Source organism: Anas acuta, chromosome 4, assembly GCF_963932015.1.
Source record: "Anas acuta chromosome 4, bAnaAcu1.1, whole genome shotgun sequence".
Taxonomy (NCBI): Eukaryota; Metazoa; Chordata; class Aves; order Anseriformes; family Anatidae; genus Anas; species Anas acuta.
The window spans coordinates 67387558-67404329 of NC_088982.1; the positions used below are offsets into that span (position 1 = coordinate 67387558).

Genomic DNA, 16772 nt, shown 5'->3' on the forward strand with positions numbered 1-16772 from the left:
TGAAATAGTGTTGCTGAATATTTCATTATCAGTGCACTGCTGTTCATAGGAGCATTTACCATTTAACTTGTTGAAATAATGTGGTAAATACAAAATTATATGCCATCATTGGGCTTTTTTCCAGGTACAATATTTTTACCTGTATTTTATGACAGAATTGGAAGGTCTATATTGTTTTGTAATGAATTAAACTTTCTTTCAGAATATTGCTAATCATTTAAAAAATGTTCTTTGCCCACAGGGTGGAGTTGATTTCTTTTGTTCTTGGAAACTGAATAGGAGAAAGGGACGTTTCAGCTTTTCTTGATAAAGGTAAGACAGCATCTGTTGATAAAGATAAGACACTGTTCATTATTATGAGCTCATAGAAAGTTTGTCAATGGAGGGTTTGTTTATTCTGTGTTTTTTTGTTTTTTTTTTAAGTTCTGAGCTTTGCAGTAAGTTCAGTATGTGATAACATAACCTGTATTGGGAATGGAATGTGTAATTCTAGCACAGGTATCAGTAAAAGCTCTGAAGATAAGCAAGTACATGTAGATCAACATGACAAAGTGGACAGCAATTTGTTCTACTGTTGGAACTTGTGACATTTTCCATATGCCGTTGAAATGACCTGCCCAACCAAGTGCTCTCCATCATACTTACACATTCACTAAGAGGTCTTTTTTTTTTTTTTTTTTTTTTTTTTGAAAAAGTTCTGCCCATGCTACTTACGGAAAATGTACAGACTTGCCTGGTACTGTATTTATGGCTCTGTATTGCTGTATGAGAGCACAGAGGTTTGACATGATTTGCTAAGGATCTTAAGACCTATTTTAATTGAGATATGCCTTCAAAAGTAAGCAGCAAATGCCTATCCCACTTCTACTTACCATAAATAGGAGACAGAGGGGGATAAAAATCTGAAAGTCTTCTCTGAGATGTTTTCCCCAATGGCCTTTGCTTCCTGTTGTGCTAAAATGTTTGACTTGTTATAACTATTTACATACAGAATGTGAGTTAAATTAAAACCTGTAAAATATTTGAAAGCGTAGTGTGAAAATTAGTATTGACTTCTTAACTGCAAATTTTGAAATTAGTATGAAATGACTGGCTTTCCTTATCTCCTTTTAGCAAATTTTGAAAGTATCTGTAGGTAGGTTTCATTGTGACAACTGCAAAGACTTGGGTTGATTTGGTTTAACAATGACTGTATGTGCAGCAGATCAGCCATCTGTGTGTCCTTCATGCACTGTGATGTGGGTAGGTTGCACAAGTCTGATACAATTTCTATTCATGTACCATTTTTTATCTGACAGAGGCTGTGAACTCTAAGTGAAAGCCATAATGTGTTTTGATGAGGTCAGACTTTTGTTTTTCTGCCTATGTAGCTTTAAATTTGGAGATACTCTTAGAGAGTGTTACCCAATTTTTAGCAGTAAAGCAGCATAATCATGCCACTATGTATGAGTGCAGTTCTATCAGTTTACAGATGCTTACTGTACTATAGCCTGCAACTTCAGGGTGCCAGAGAGCTGTAATCGTATTTGTACCCTTAAGTTCATATAGGTGGGTAGACATTAAGAGTTGCATTGGCTTCTGGCTTAGCAAAATATACAATGAAATTATTGTTGGCATAAAAATGTTCTTCCGAGTTCTTTGATTAGCTTCTGAGCCTGGGCTTTAGCTTTGGTCACTTATTCCATCCTAAATGCAAAAATAAAAATAAATAAAAAATCCCTTAATTTCAGTCAAATCCTCCTAACGTACCTTGGTGCAAGTGTCCTCCTAGTCCCTTGCAGCTTGTGAAGCTGTTGCCCCTCATTTTGAATGTTCACATTTTGTCTTGTCTTTTTGTTTACTCAGCATGTATAATCTCACAGTCTAAATTGCTGTTGGGTGAGTTCTGAAATCAATCATGAAAGGAGAGAGAAATACTCCTGTTGAAATGGTACATCTGTTGGGAGGACTCATGGACTCTCAGTAAAGGAATCTGTTCCCGTGTTAGATCGCTAAAGATGCAGGGGGAAAAATTGCTATGCTAACATACATGAAAATGTATTAATAATAATTTACAGATAAATTAATATGCCCTGAGCTTAATCTCATTCTGGCAAAACCATGTTGAAGGAAATGAGGATTTACTGGGTTAGGATGTAATTGAGTCTGCTTTTTTTTTTCTTCCTCCCCACACTGGAGAACTCATTTAAATCGATACTTTTAAATATTTAGTGGTACTTTATCTAACGTGTTGATTTGTTAGTCAAGTACTTTTCTTTCCATTGTAAGACTTCTGCTGTGTAAAGCCCAAACCTGTAGTGAAACAGCATGCTCTTGCATTTTTTGAGCGTTGAACCAAAGTTATTCCTCCTTGGAGATTACTCCATGCTTCTTGAGCATCCATTAAACGTTGCCCAGTGATATATGTAATAGGCAAGATCCAACTCACTGCACTTTTCTCTGTTCGGAAAAATTAAGTATGTCTGAAGTCTTTGGGACTTGTGGTTCCCAGTGGGTACACAGAGCAGCCTGTGCAAGAGATCAGCAGCACTTTGCTTGGGCTCGGTTACTCCGTGGGAGTGGAGGAGCTGGGAGTTCATGCTCAAAGTTTATCAGTACACAGCAGGGCTTAAAAATTATACTTAATGACAGAAATTCCCAAGTGTAATCAGTGACAGATTTGGTTCCTGTCTGTGATGAATCAGTGGTTGTGTAGAGCTGTGGGAGGAACTTTAAGCTATGCAGGGTAGAATCACTTAATGCTGTCGCAGGGGGAAAAAAAAAAAAAAAAGGCACATCGTAGTTTGAGCTCTCTCACTTCCCCACACCGTAACTACACTGTCAGGTTAAATACACAATGTCTGCAGGCTTCATGAAGAAAAATATATTAACTGTCCCCTACCTTCTATCCTAGTCTGCTACAAAATGACTGCTCTTAAATGTTGTCTTAATTTAGGTTTATTTTCAACATTATATACTTCTACTTTATACACAGAAAGTTTTAAACTCTGATCTGTATGAGTATAGGATGTGTGCTTTGAAAACTGGAGATGTAAACAGGAGATTGTACTTTCTTCTGTGAGTAGTCTTCATCAATGTCATGGACTGGCATTGTATCTTGGGTCCCTTCATCTTCTGTCTTTCCCTACCCCAACATATGGCAATAGTTTTTTTCCATTGCAACATATTTTAGGTCCAAACCCGGTGATCCTCCCGTGTGAGTTTTAATTCTTTCTTCTCTGACCCTTTTCTGAAATCAAGAACTCCTTGGGGCAGCAACAGTCTTCAGACTGGTCTGTTTTACAGCAGAGCACATGCTTGTTCTGCTTATTCTTCCCCTTGAATGGGGCTGTGTCAGAAAGCAAAGGCTATCCCCAATAATAATATTTGCCTCAAAGGAGCTTGACCTTCTTTGTGATGTTTTTGGAAACAAAATGCAGGAATAAGCATTATGTCACAAATGAAGCAAGGAAAATAGGGTGGTTGTTTTCCTTAAACATGAACAGATCTTTGACACTGCTCAAATGTTTGTTTTACTGGGGGAGCCTGACTTTCCAGGAAGTTAGACATTTTCTTGACTTGTTTATTTTGGATATTTCCATTTATTGATTGTAATCTAATTATCAAAATATAAAGCGAGACCTCTGAAATGGACAGTACTTGCTGTTCAAGAGATTTACAGCAGCTCTTCCATTTAAGGTGAACTGAAACATAAGAAGTGCCATTTCTGTTTCTAGTACTTTATATAGATGGCAGTGGAGCTGCTGAATTGGTGAAGCATGCAGCATCCTGTGGCTAGGGACCATCCTTCAGTAGCTGTTCTCATAACTTTCAGTTTATTAATGTGTAACTTAGCTGCATGTTGTAACGTAGGGCAAATATCAATGGAGCAAGGCTGATTTGTGTGGAAAATGATGCAAGAGAACACCTTGTTACTTTCCTGTTCCATATCTGAAGTAGTTCACTGCTAAGCAACTTTCAGCTTGGAAACGTGAATAATATAAAATATGTACTGAGGAATATGTTTGGTTAAAATATACCTTTCTCACATTTTAGCTGATTCTTTTGTGTCTAAAAGTTAATTAGCACAGAAGAGGATGGGGAAGGACTGCAGATTGCTGAATGGAGTGGAACAGGTTACTTATTCTCTGTAATACCCACGAGGTAAACTCAAGTGCACTTGAAAAACTGTGGTGGTGAAATATGCCTTGTGTAGTTCTGACTCTTAAATACTGTGTTTACTGTTGTCTTTTGTATTGAGTTAGAGAATGAATTAAGTCCCAAGAATGCACTGGAAAAAACATGCTATGAAGGAGGTAAAAAGTGCCAGTAAAGGCTGGGGTGCTTTGTACTCTGCACGGTCATTTAAATGTGTGTTTATACTCTACTACGTATATACGTGTGTGCCTATGCCTATGTGTGTGTGTATATATATGAATATATACACGTGTCCACCTCTATATGCTTATGTACACACATAAGCATATGTGTGGTGTGTGTGTATGTACGTGTGTACATAATGACTAGTATAGACATTTTGAATGTTTGAGTTAGTGAGGAAGGAGAAGGGGTGGGGGACAGGAATCAGTGAAGGGAGTGCAAGAAAAAGCTTGTAGGCTACGGGGTGGTATCCACTACTGCCAGGTGAGGTGTATGATTTGGGAAGGGCCACTTGAACTCCAAGAGAATATGTGGCTCAGGATGCTTTTTTTTTTTTTTTTTTTTTTTTTTTAGCAAAGGTGGGAAAGAGGAAGATGGAGGGGATTCATGGTAGAACTTGTTACTGGACCCAGAAGAACTAAAGCTTGGGGCAGGTTGAAAATGAGAGTCTCTTGAGGTATATTGCAGGGAAATCACACTGTACATGGAAAGGTTGCTGTCCAAAGTATTAGCTTCAATGTGATCTAAGAGAAAAAGCTTGTTCAGGTATTTCATGGGAAGACGAATTTGGAAATAAGGTTTAAAAAAAAATAATCGTGGCGTCAAGGGCAGGATAACTTAACCTTTGCAACCTTGAGGGATCAAAAGCAGGATGTAAACACAGGATCTAAAACCACCTTATCTTGGTACAGAAAGTATGGTTTGTCTCCCTGGCCTTGGATAAAAAAGGCAAACTGTAGGAGGCCTGACAAGTTGTTCTTGCCACTGGGAATGGAAACAAGCCTGTGATGTCCTTTGGAACAACGAGCAATTTTCATTACGAATGCATGTCATGTGGGTCCATGCTGTTGCAAGTTCATTGCTGAGAAGGTGATGAGTGGCAAGTTGAAAGCAGAAGAGGAGGAAGCTGAGTAAGACTTTGATCTGTCTAAGCTGATTATTGTTGACTAAGCCTGTTTTAGCTGAATCCTGGAATATCAGTATTAAAATACTGACCGTGTCAACTGCTGTTGTCTACTAGAATAGCAAAAAGCATTTGGAAATAAGCTGATCACTGCAGTTCCCTGGAAATTATCTCTAGCAACAACTACCTAATGCACAAAAATTTAATGTCCTGTGCCAAGATAGTACAGTAGAAGCATTGTGATAATGTGCTGATTTCTCTTCCTGGAAAATGTAGCTTAGATCATTGAAATCAGTGGAACTGAAGGACACAGTTAAAAATAAGTCCCATGTTGCTGTCCTGAGTAGTGCTAGCTAGTCTTCAAATACAGTCTTAGGGAATGTATTTGGAACTGTAGCACATCCTTCCATCATGTGTTTGGCACACAGAGGTATTCAGCAGCCAAAATTCTGATGTGTTATGGCTGAGCAGCATACTGTCAACTATTGAAACTCAGCTTGAAGATACCACATGTTGATAATCACTGCTGTATGTCTGCAGTTCAGTTATTTGCATAATATATTGCACAACCTATTGGCATGTTGAATGAACACAAGTGTCTGTAGAGACCAACAAATGGGAATACTTACTTGCTGAATTATCCCCCCCCGAAAAAAAAAAAAAAAAAAAAAGGATTAAGCCTTCTGTAGAGATCAGACTACTGCATTAAGAAAATCAAAGTCCACGTACATGATCTAAACCATGTTTGACATGTCAGACTTTGGTTTCACCAGGAGACTCGCTATGGTATGTTTTTAAAACCCACAAGTGTAAATTAGAACAAGCTAATTTTATAATTATTCCCAACAGACACGCAAGTAATTTAGTCTCATACATGTTTATTTTATAAAGACACAATCATTCAAAAAAGAAGTACTGAGAAACCACAAGTGGTTTGAGCAATAGAGGCTTAGAGCTTTTGCAAACATGCACGTGTTTAAAATGTGGTAGTATTTGTTTAAAAGCCATGGAGTGCTCTGTCTGTCTTTTGTGGCTTTCTGACTGTCCTTAGGAGAGACTAAGGAACCGGGGGCTGAGGGGGTTGTTTTGGTGGTGGTATTAGTCATTAATATAGCTTAATTTCCAGAAAAAAAAACCTCAGTTGTTCAGACTTAAGGAATGCAGAACAAATCATATTTGATTAAGATGCTGCTGGAGGATAGACTGCTCCTGAGAAAGGGATTTCTTGTTTTAATGCTGATGGATTGCTTGTTCTGCATGTTCTGAAGGGACATGGATACCACTTGAACATCATTTTTCTTTTTTTTTTTTCTCCCCTTTTTCTCTCCTGTTTCAATGGCTTGAGCAAGTGACTGCTGTCAGGACATGTGAAGGGCACCATGTACAAATAAGTCAAAATGAAGTTTGTGATATCAGCCTGTATGTGAATCAGTAAAGTTGTTTAGAAATTATACACAAAGTTTGTTTTTAATGACCAGATTCACGTGCTTGGTGACTCACACCAGTTCTGTGACAGGTATCTTGGCATGACTTGAGAAGAAATAAATCTTTGACAATGACAATGCCCTGCAGCCCTTGGGTCTTTCTTATACAAGGTATAATATGGTGTAGCCTTTTTTAAATAGTACTAGCAATATCAATACAACTTACAGATAGCAAATGTATCCCAAAAGCATTGGCAGAGAACAGTAAGCTTTTATTGGCTAATTAGTATTTACTTCTTTAACTAGCAAAGATTAAACAAATAGCACGAGTTTGGCAGTAATGAGTCCAGAATGGTGAACTTCAGCTTGCTTCAATTCTTTAAGGTACTTGTTAAATAAATCTGTGTTCATCTTTTTTGTATTACTCTGTTTCCTGGTTTTGAGACAAGTATCAACTTTGGGGAGGAAAAAGCTGATTTTGGTGTGGTTATTCTGTAGCTTGCAGCTAATTTCTGTAGTGCAGATACAAAACCTTTCCTAAACGCTTTGAGACATGTAAGTATAAGTACATCTAGGAAAGAACCAGACTTTTTGCATTCCCTGGGTTGATTTTTTTAGGATCAAATAACTAATCCTTCATCAGGCAGTGTTTCATGTTTTAGATTCAAGTGCCTTACTTTGTACAATTCTGGAATAAGTTATTCAGCCATATTTGAAATCTAGTGCATCTGGTGTAAATACTTACATCTTTATTTCTAGATGTTTTTCAAAAGGCCTTACAGAATTAGACACTAATTTTTCAATAGAGGTAGTGGGATTTAGGACTGTAACTTCATATGAACTTCTAAGATTTCAATTCCTGCTCAGAATAGGATATTGTAGTTGGGAAGCCAAGGTAACTTGAATTACAAAGCAAAAACAAACAAAAAACCTGAACTGTATTAAATGGTGTGTGTGCTTTTTTTAAGATACCAGACCTTATGGCAATTTCCTTAATTTCTGGTAAAAAGCGATCACAAATCTTTTGGGAATGAAGGAGTTTCTTACGTCCACATTTATATTCCAGTCTTTCAATCTGGAGAGCTCACATTATTTTTAGGCTTTGTAGACTATTGTAAAATGCATTTAGATTTTTTTTCATGGAGTTCTAGATAACTTTCTTAACATTATCATCGCTTTTTTTTTTTTTTTTTTTGTGAAAATAAATAAATACCAGATTTATAGCTTCAGTGAAAAATTTGATTTTTAAGTTTCTTCTTGAGTGAAGAAATATTGCCCCAATGAGAATAATTTAGTGGGTTAAGGAGAGGAATTATTTTAAGTATTCAAGTCAGGCTTCTACATGGAGTTATTTTGTACTGATCTACAATATTTTAATACTGGCAGTCAAGTTTCCAGTATAGTCTAAAACTTGATTCCGAACCTTAGTCTTTAGACAGAAGTACGAGTCGCTGCTCTTACTGCTCTCTGCTCTAACAGGTATGCCTTCATATTTACATTTCCCATCAGCAAATGTGTGTTTTAAATTGTGGAGTGCAGGTTTCAAGTTTGCCTCCTGAGCTTGAGAACCACCTGCGGCAGGGGATTATATGTGCCACATCCTCACCAAGGTCAGCAGAAAGACACCCGCTGATGGCAGTGGGTGGCTGAGCACCATTGCTGGCATTCTCCTTTATGGTGTTATTTTGCTGTTAGTTTAGATGGTTGCATGCTATGAGCATAACGTTGCAGTTTCAGTTCCTAAAGGTCTGCCTTTCAGCCTTTGCAACAAGATGTATGAGGTGTAGTGTCAGTGAAGTTTTAGAAAGTAAGTTCAGTTTCACCATTTTTCTCCAAAAAAGAATGTTATTGATAACTGGACATCAAAATCTTCAATGGCCTTCATCTTCAAATTGATATTTTGCTTTAAATAGTTAGCCAAGTATTTGTACATGTTTTCTGTAATTTTAATGCTAAAATATTTATGCATGTAATGTCCTGTATGTTACCTGCAGAGTGTGTCTTCCAATTGTATTTGGATTTCATTTTTTTATGTCTTTAAGCTGCCTAGCAGTTTTTGTGTTTAGGTATTGAGCTTACGTTTCTTGAACATTGACTTAGATAAATGGGAATTAATGTTCCATAGAGTCTTTATAGCCTTTATTACATCTGCCTTCCTTAATTCCTACTTTTTTGACTTGAATGGTTTTTTGGCTGCATTTAGCCACTTAGGTTTATTATAAATGTCATCATTTGCAATAAAAATTTAATATAGTGATTATTGTAAGGGCATAACAACAGAGTGTCATTTATTTTGTCAACGGTGGAAGAAACTGCATGTAGTCTCAAGGCAGCAGCAGTGATGCAAATCTCAAAACAAAGCCTTACATTTTTAAAACAGCAGCAAACAAACAAAGCCTATGGATACAGTTACTCAGTGTGTATTTCTAGTGATCATAGGCATATGAATAATTACACTAAATGCTACTGCTACAAAGGAAAAGAAGGAAGGACGTGGTACCATGTGGAGAGAGCCTCAGGGCCATTTCTCACTTTTAGCTTCATACAGCTGCTAAGTGTGGGAATTCTGGTTCCCTTTTTGCACGACCATCCTTTGGTGCTTTTAAAATGTTTTCACAAATGTAAATACTGTCAGTAAGACTTTGCGTATGAAGACCACCTAGAGAACATCTTTTATGAGGGTCATAACATTGGCTGTGAGAGAATAAATTTGTTGATGGCTGAAAGGAGAGGAAAAAAATCAAACCACCTGCCATTCCTATGACAATTTCTAGCTCTGATAATAAAAAGATACACACAAATATGCATGCTCTGGATCTTAGGACAGAATAAACAACTTTAAGCAATTGGAGGTGGCAGAAACAGAGACCTAGGAAGCTGTTTCCATACTGCTATGAATTCTGAAATTATATGTGGATTTTAAATGCTTATAAAGCTGCAAATAAAGTTTCAAAAAAACTCTGAACTCCATTAAGTTTATTTTTAAAGGCTTTTATTCCAGTTGCCTTTAATCGTATTTATAGATGTCACATTCGTATAAAGTTCAGTAGTGCAAAGGAAATTCTCAGTAAAGACACCATCTGAATGTATACTCAAAGAATTTCCTATCCAATTTTCTTCCATTAGTCTATAGTCTATGTGCAGTTAAAAGCTACAATTAAAATGTCATCTGAGATAGGTGAGCATTGAGCTTGTTCGAGGCTTCGAGATTTGTGTCCAACAGCTTCAGGAAAAAAAAGAAAAAAAGAGAGAGAGAAAAGGATTATACAGTACTTCAAACATGATGCATGCTCCTATTTGGCTGCCAAAATTACCCTTGAAATCCTTATTTAAAATGATTGAGATTTACAGCACTTGTGTGTGCAGTGGACGAAGGGAAATGAAATTGTAATTGCAAACACTCATCAAAAGCTCCAGCTTTCAGTTAGCTTCAGTTAAAACACAGTTTATTATGAAGTGACACGGTGAAGTTGGCAGGATTTTGTCAAGTCTAAGCTGGAGCCAAATGAGCTACAGGTAGGAGGTTAAAGGCCCAATCCACACACCACTGAAGTCAATTGGAAATTTCCTATTGGCTCAAAAACTTTAACGCTAGCTAAAAGATGTTGATCGTGTGATGTCAAAATGTTTTTAAATTTTCAGCAATTATTATCCAGGACTGAAAAGAGCCTACGCTCCATCTTGAAAACTGGAAAACAGGAACCTCCCCCTGAACACCAGGCAGTACTTCTGTGCCATGTGGGTTATAGAGCACTGGCAAGGGTTGCCCCAAGAGCTTGTAGTGTCTCCCTCCTTGAAGGTCTTTAAAAGCCTCCTGGATGTGGGCCGGGGCAGCCTGCTCTGGGTGGCCCTGCTTAAGCAGGAGGTTTGGACCAGAGGCCATCCTTAACCATTCTGTGAATATTGGAGCTGAAAATCCCACTTCCACACGTGGAATTCATTGTGTTGATCCCAGGTATTGGTAACTGAACATTTGGTGGTAAAAAGAGTTGAGCAGCATCTGTACACTGAGTCCATGTCATCAGTATTTGTCAATACACCTGTGCCCAGCCTCATGGCCGCAAGTAATATGAATTTGAACCAGGGCAGATGTGAGAATTGATTCGCATTTTTGTTGGCTTTTCCGGATCACACGATGAGGTATTTATAGCAGCCTTGTACCAGCTGCAGGAAGAAGGATGATACCTGATCTGGCATAAACTCTAGCAAGATAAAATTACTTTTTCAAAAATTTTAAAATGTGTTTGTAGCATCCGAATGACTTTGCACCAGCTCTGCTTTCTTGTATTATGAGGCTTCTCTACCATTGTAGGGTACTGGGCAGCATGAAACTGCAGTTAGCATTTCAGAGAACCACAGCTTATGATTATTTTTATTACAGACTAAATATCAATTTGATTAATATTAAGTATTTGAACAGTATTGAAGTAAATCAGACTTATCTGACAGCTAGTAGTTGTCAGAGTACAGTTTTGAGATATTTTCTTCTTGTTGCAGGAAGGGTTGTTATGCTCACTTCTTAATGATGGGCAGCTTTCTTTTCTCCCTTCCCACAACCTCTCCTCCAACACCAAACTTGTCCTCTTACTTGTCATGTCTATTTGTGATTTAATCATTTTTCATGAACAGAAGTTACAGTATCAGCTAAAATGATACTTTTAAAATGGGAATTTATCAGCATTCTGTGGCATGATCTGTTATTTTTATATGTATATTTTATATATTTATTTTATATATTCATTAATATAACTGTTGTCATGGTATAATGCAACTCAGACTCTGGAACTTGTAGCTGAACATGGTGAAAGACAAATGTCTTAGTGTGTAATTGGAAAGGGAGTACTGGGCTTAATGAAGTACATGTTTGTGGAATTGCGTCCTCAAAACAGATGTTGATGCAGTAATATTTCACATTAGGAAATGCTATTAACAAAGGGTTAAAAGTGTTCTCCTTTGCTTTTGTTTCATATTTTAATATTAGTGTTTTCAAATTTCAGTAAGTTTGTGGGCTGCTTGTAGTAGATGTGGGATTGGTGAAGTTTGTTGAAGGGGAATGCAGAATGATCAAAACAGTTTAACTCTAAGAAAAAAGGTGATCACCTGGGAAATATGTTGGAGTTGCCAATTTGGGGAGAAAGAGGAAAATTGAGAGGAGAAAATAATTGTCATGTTTCAATCACATGTGCATATGCACACGCATTTATTCCACATTACAGTCCAGGGTACAGTGTACAGAGAAAATCCTATGCAGATTTTAGTAAGTGATCCCTGCGATGTGAGATAGAGGAGGTGAAAAGCTCTGGTGAAATGCCAGTCTGTTTTATTTGTACTAGAGATAAAACAGCGCTTTCGCATCTCAGTTTTATAACATGCTATCAATAAATACATGGGAAGCAAGGTCTCCATACAGGCTGCAGCAGTGTCAAGAATTTCAGAGTGTAGTCTTGGTTTGACTCTGAACTTGAAGCCCTTGCTCAGGTAACAGTCTGATAACAGTCATCATTTATATTTACAAATTTGGCAGCACCAAATAATCACCAGTGACAATTTTCATCAAAGAAATACAGGCCAAGCATATGGATTTAAAGCAATTTATAGAGCATATTTGTCTACTTGGGACCCTTTTATTCACCAAGTAACTACTCATGAAGGGTTTTGTATAACTGCTTTTTACAGCTTTACTGACTGTTGCCCATAAACATGAATCAGATTATGGGAGAGGATTTTGCAGGCTCTATTGACAGTATGACCACAAGTAGGCAATGGCAGTGTTGGAGCAGGGGAATTTGATGGATAAGATAAACCCTGTATAAACTAACAAGCATATCCCTTGGCTGGATGGAAGAAGAGGACGGCTGTAAGGTCACGTTAAAGTTCTGAATTGTTTAGGAAAGCTTATGTCTTCCAGCTGGGAAACATCACACAGACAGTTCAGAATATACCAAAGTTTGTGTTTAACAGAAACACAGAGAGTCAACCTAGGTAATTTTATCTGCCGTGTTCCCTTGAGCCAGCCCTTCGGAAAGGAGAGTAAGATCTGTCATTAGTCATTGTTGCCTCTTGTGAGCTATTAATTTATTATACTCTTTTATGTCTGTATGTATTTTTGTAAATAGTGCTTAGATTAAAGTTAAGTGTATGTATTTGTAAAACCAGATGGATTGGACTTTCAGGGAAAGTCGAGCTTTCTGCCTCTTCGTAAGGCTGGTACCATTCATACTTGTGTAAAACATCTCCCCTTCCCTGCCATCTGTGACAGGTTTGGTAGACTTAGAAGCAAGACTAATAGCTGATGATAAGAGCAAGCTGCAGAAACTCGTATTCCATTTTTTCTCATTTTTATTAACAACGCCACAGCCCGTGTCTGCTGGATGCCTTCAGTAACTTGGTAGAACTTCATATACCTCCCTCTGTACTTGCCAAGAGCTTTTGAGGGTGCTGACGTGGTGTTGCGCCCTGGTGCTGTGTGTACACGGCTATGGAGTGGTCAGGAGAGAGGTGTGTAAGAACTCCTGGCAGACCTTTCAAGGTAACGTGCGCATTTAGCATTGTTGCCTTATTAAATGTGCTTCCAGCTTTTGATCCCAACAGAGAGGGGCTTTGTGTTGATGTGGACAGGAACCTTGCAAACAGGTAATCGGGTTCTCAGCCTGGTGGAGTCGTGTCCTCATTGCAGCGAGCTGAGCTGGGGTACAGGGCACCTCGCTGTGGGCACATAGGCAGTTTTACTGTTTTTGAAGTCTTGGGTTCAGTCAAAAATGGGGGAGAGAGAGGAAGGGGAAATGCCAGGAAATCTCACTGTGGATTCTGGTATTTTTCAGTGGCTCCAGGCAAGCAAGGTGATGACATGAAATTAGGATGCATATTTAAGTTAGTGTTTTGGCTAGGTTAACAAGGCAAAGATAATAATTAGATAAACTTCTGTTTTAATTTCTCTTTTAGTTTCTCATTAGGTTTTGCCTTTGGGTATAGTCAGCTGCGGCATGACTTTACACTTTATCACCTTGAAAAGATGATGTTGTAATCTGGATGCAGGCTTTGGCAAGAATAGCCTTCCCGGAGAGAAGGCGCTCTGGGAAGGATGGATCCTGTAAAAGGGACCTCCAGAAGTGAAACAGACCTGCAGAAAACTTGGCCTGATAATAGAGTGTTATTCCTTGCATGCTGCCTGTTAAATCCTGACTGTAGTCTGAGCTACGGATTTTCTTTGGACATTAACTTTTTCCCTCTAGATGTTGTTTTGCCAATGTTTTGCCTGACAAGGAGGGACAGCAGAGGTGTCACAGTTTAGAGGTGTCTTGGTGATTTCTGTGGTGGTTCTGTAAGCAGAAGGGTGCAAACTTGTGAGAAAGAAGATGGAGCTTTGAGAAAGCATACTTGGAGCTGAAAAGGGGGCTTGAAGCACACACAAAGCTGCTCTGGCATTGCTAGAAGGTGTTTGATGGGTGACCTTCACTGAACTGCCATTGCAGCAGCTGGGGTTCCCTTCTGTTCCGTAAGGTAATGAGTTACCAGAAAGGTTTTTTACCCTTTCTTAATTAAAAGAAAAGCTTATTTGAGTGCTAGTTGCAATATTGCTACTAAGGCCTCTTTACCCATTTCTCTTCTCATTTCTGAATGGCTTTTTTTGCGTGCCCAAAATGGACGACCCTGGTGCCTTCAGTGCAAGGTGAAGAAAATAAGCCCATTAGGCACACAGGGGAGATGGTTATTTTCCCCCTGGTCCTCTCATTTGTGCTACCACGAGTGAGGCTCGTCTGTTGCCTCTCAGGCCCCTTGTCATCATAGGTATCTGAAGGCTGAAAGGTGACATCTGGAAACCTGTGAATCTTGCTCTATTTGCTCTGTCTGTGAGCATATGGCTTCACGGCCAGTGGTGGCTCCTGCTGCTGTTGGTCCAGCCGATCTTCTCCGGTGCCACACGGAGAGCTTTCCTGCCTGGAGCCAGTGAGGCTGCTGCGCTGAAACCGAAGAAATCTGAGAAGGAGAGACGTCCATCCTGCAAGTAACAGATGGGTACTGTTTTAAATACAGGGCAGAAAAATAATAATCATCGATTGCTAACTAACATGCAATGCTGGGAGAGAAGGGAGATTTTTTATTTAAGGTGAGAGGGTGTCTGAAGGGAAAAGAGGTAGAAAGAGATGAAAAAGAGAAAAGTTGATTGGGGCTTTTTCCTATCCTCCTTAATCACAGTCATATGTCAGGCTGCTTGAAATGGGGAAGGTGGGAGGGAGGGAGGGAGGGAGGGCTGCTGAAATCTGCAGCGTGCTGGAATTCGGCGAGTGCGCGGTGCGGTGTGGTAACTCCTGCAGCTCAGCGCTGCCCTGATGAATGGAGCCTTTCCAGAGCTGCCAAGCCTGAAGCGAATGTGGTCAGGGATTTATTACAAAATGTACCAAGCCTTGGCATGGGGCTAATTGCGTATAACAAGGAGCGTGCTGGAAACTCAGACCTGAAAGGTGACAAATGCAGAAAATATTCTGTATCTGATGCTGGTGAAAGAGGTTTTGTGTAAGGGAATGTCTGTATGTCTGTGCTTTTTGCTAATGAGCTCCCAAACATAACTGTGTTTTCTTGTTACTAGCTTGGTTAAGATAAATGTAGAGTTCTTGCTTTGGATATTTATTTCAGAGTCAGTGAAGAAAGAGTAGCCACTATACAGCTGCTGTGTTAACTGAAGTTCTCAAAGCAAATGGGTGGGAATTGTTTTCAAAGCATCCGATGTACCTATCCAAGGGGATGGTAGAAAGTTGTGTGGCTGAATAGCAACAAAATACTGAAGCTGAGAGCTGGATTATAAAGTTTCCAGAGACAGCCAAAGTGTGAAGCATTGGTCTTGGCGATAATGTTATGTTCAGTGTTCTCAGGGGTTGGGGACCAAATCGTATAGCATGACTGGTTCTAAAGTTTGTTAGATCTAAAGCATCTGCATCCCTGAATGCCTAATGTACAGATCTAATGTATAGACCTATGCTATGGTGGCATTTAATGCAGTGGAAAACATCTTGCTCCTTGCTAAGGCTTCTTCCTGTTCTAGGTTTCTACAGTAGCTGTATTCTTAAATCTTGTACTGGTCTTTGTCGTGAGGTAAAATTTAGCTTTCTGGACTTGCCAAGATAAAGAATGCTGCTAGTGACATTGATAGCTATCGGAGTGTCCAAATGGGTATTGTCAAAAATCAGAGGTACTTAAGGAAGGGTGAATTGCCTAGATTGTATGATAGTCAGTTAAGTTTTGTATCCATCCTAAAAAGCAATGTGGTGTTTAAAACAAAACAAAACAACCAAAAAAAAAAAAAAAACCACTAAAATTTTATGCTAATATTGTTTCTTGTTGAATTGGCAGCACCTTTTTTAAAGGGAAGCTGCTTTCAAGATGGTATTTCAGCCAGAAGACAAATGTCAATCTTCTTTTCAGGACATCTATTCTTAGGCATGTCTAAAAATCTTCCTTATCTAAACGATAGGCTCTGAAAGCAGGTTAGCTCATCTGAGCCTCTTCTGGTGGTGCAAGATGTGCTGTGCAGGGAACTATCAGGAAACTACCCGCATAGAACTGCACTCATCTCAATTTAGCTGTGCCCAATGATGTGCATCAGTTTGAGACTGTAACCACGGCCGTGGTGTTGGTTTGTGGAACTGCTCTGAACCTTGCGAGTCTGTGGTAGTTGAGTCCTGTTGAGTTTACCTTAGCTTTTTCCACCCACAATAGTCTTTATTGTATTGTGCTCTTGCCAGTGGCATGAGGGGAGGAAGCAATGAGAATCCAACAAAGTAAAACAGAGCTCCTTAGTCTCTGCAATTCTCTAAAGTTGTCAAAGTCCCTTTTCTTCGCTGTTTTTTTTAAATAAATTTCTACTCAGAGCTCAATTTTTCAGTGTCAGTATTGAGAGGTTGTATTGTCCTGATTGATGGGGGATGGGAAAGCAAGTGTTTTTTGAAAGCTGGTCAGATCAATGCAACAAACAATACCTCTTGGTCTTGACACTGCTTCAGTCTTTGTATGCTGTCAGTACCTGCCTCCTCTGGTGCATGAAGAAAGTGGGTCCTGAGCTCCTGAAAATAACTGATTGTCCCCTATCT

At 38.9% G+C, this 16772-nt stretch overlaps 1 protein-coding gene across 3 annotated transcripts in view; it reads left to right on the plus strand.

Annotated features, from left to right (window-relative positions):
- BMPR1B (bone morphogenetic protein receptor type 1B) overlaps nt 1-16772 on the plus strand; it is a 259932-nt gene that overhangs the window by 57727 nt on the left and 185433 nt on the right. For all 3 annotated transcript variants that reach the window (XM_068681764.1, XM_068681766.1, XM_068681765.1), the window contains exon 2: nt 242-312. The gene's annotated coding sequence lies outside the window, so the exon portion shown is untranslated. The remainder of the gene's footprint in view (nt 1-241; nt 313-16772) is intronic.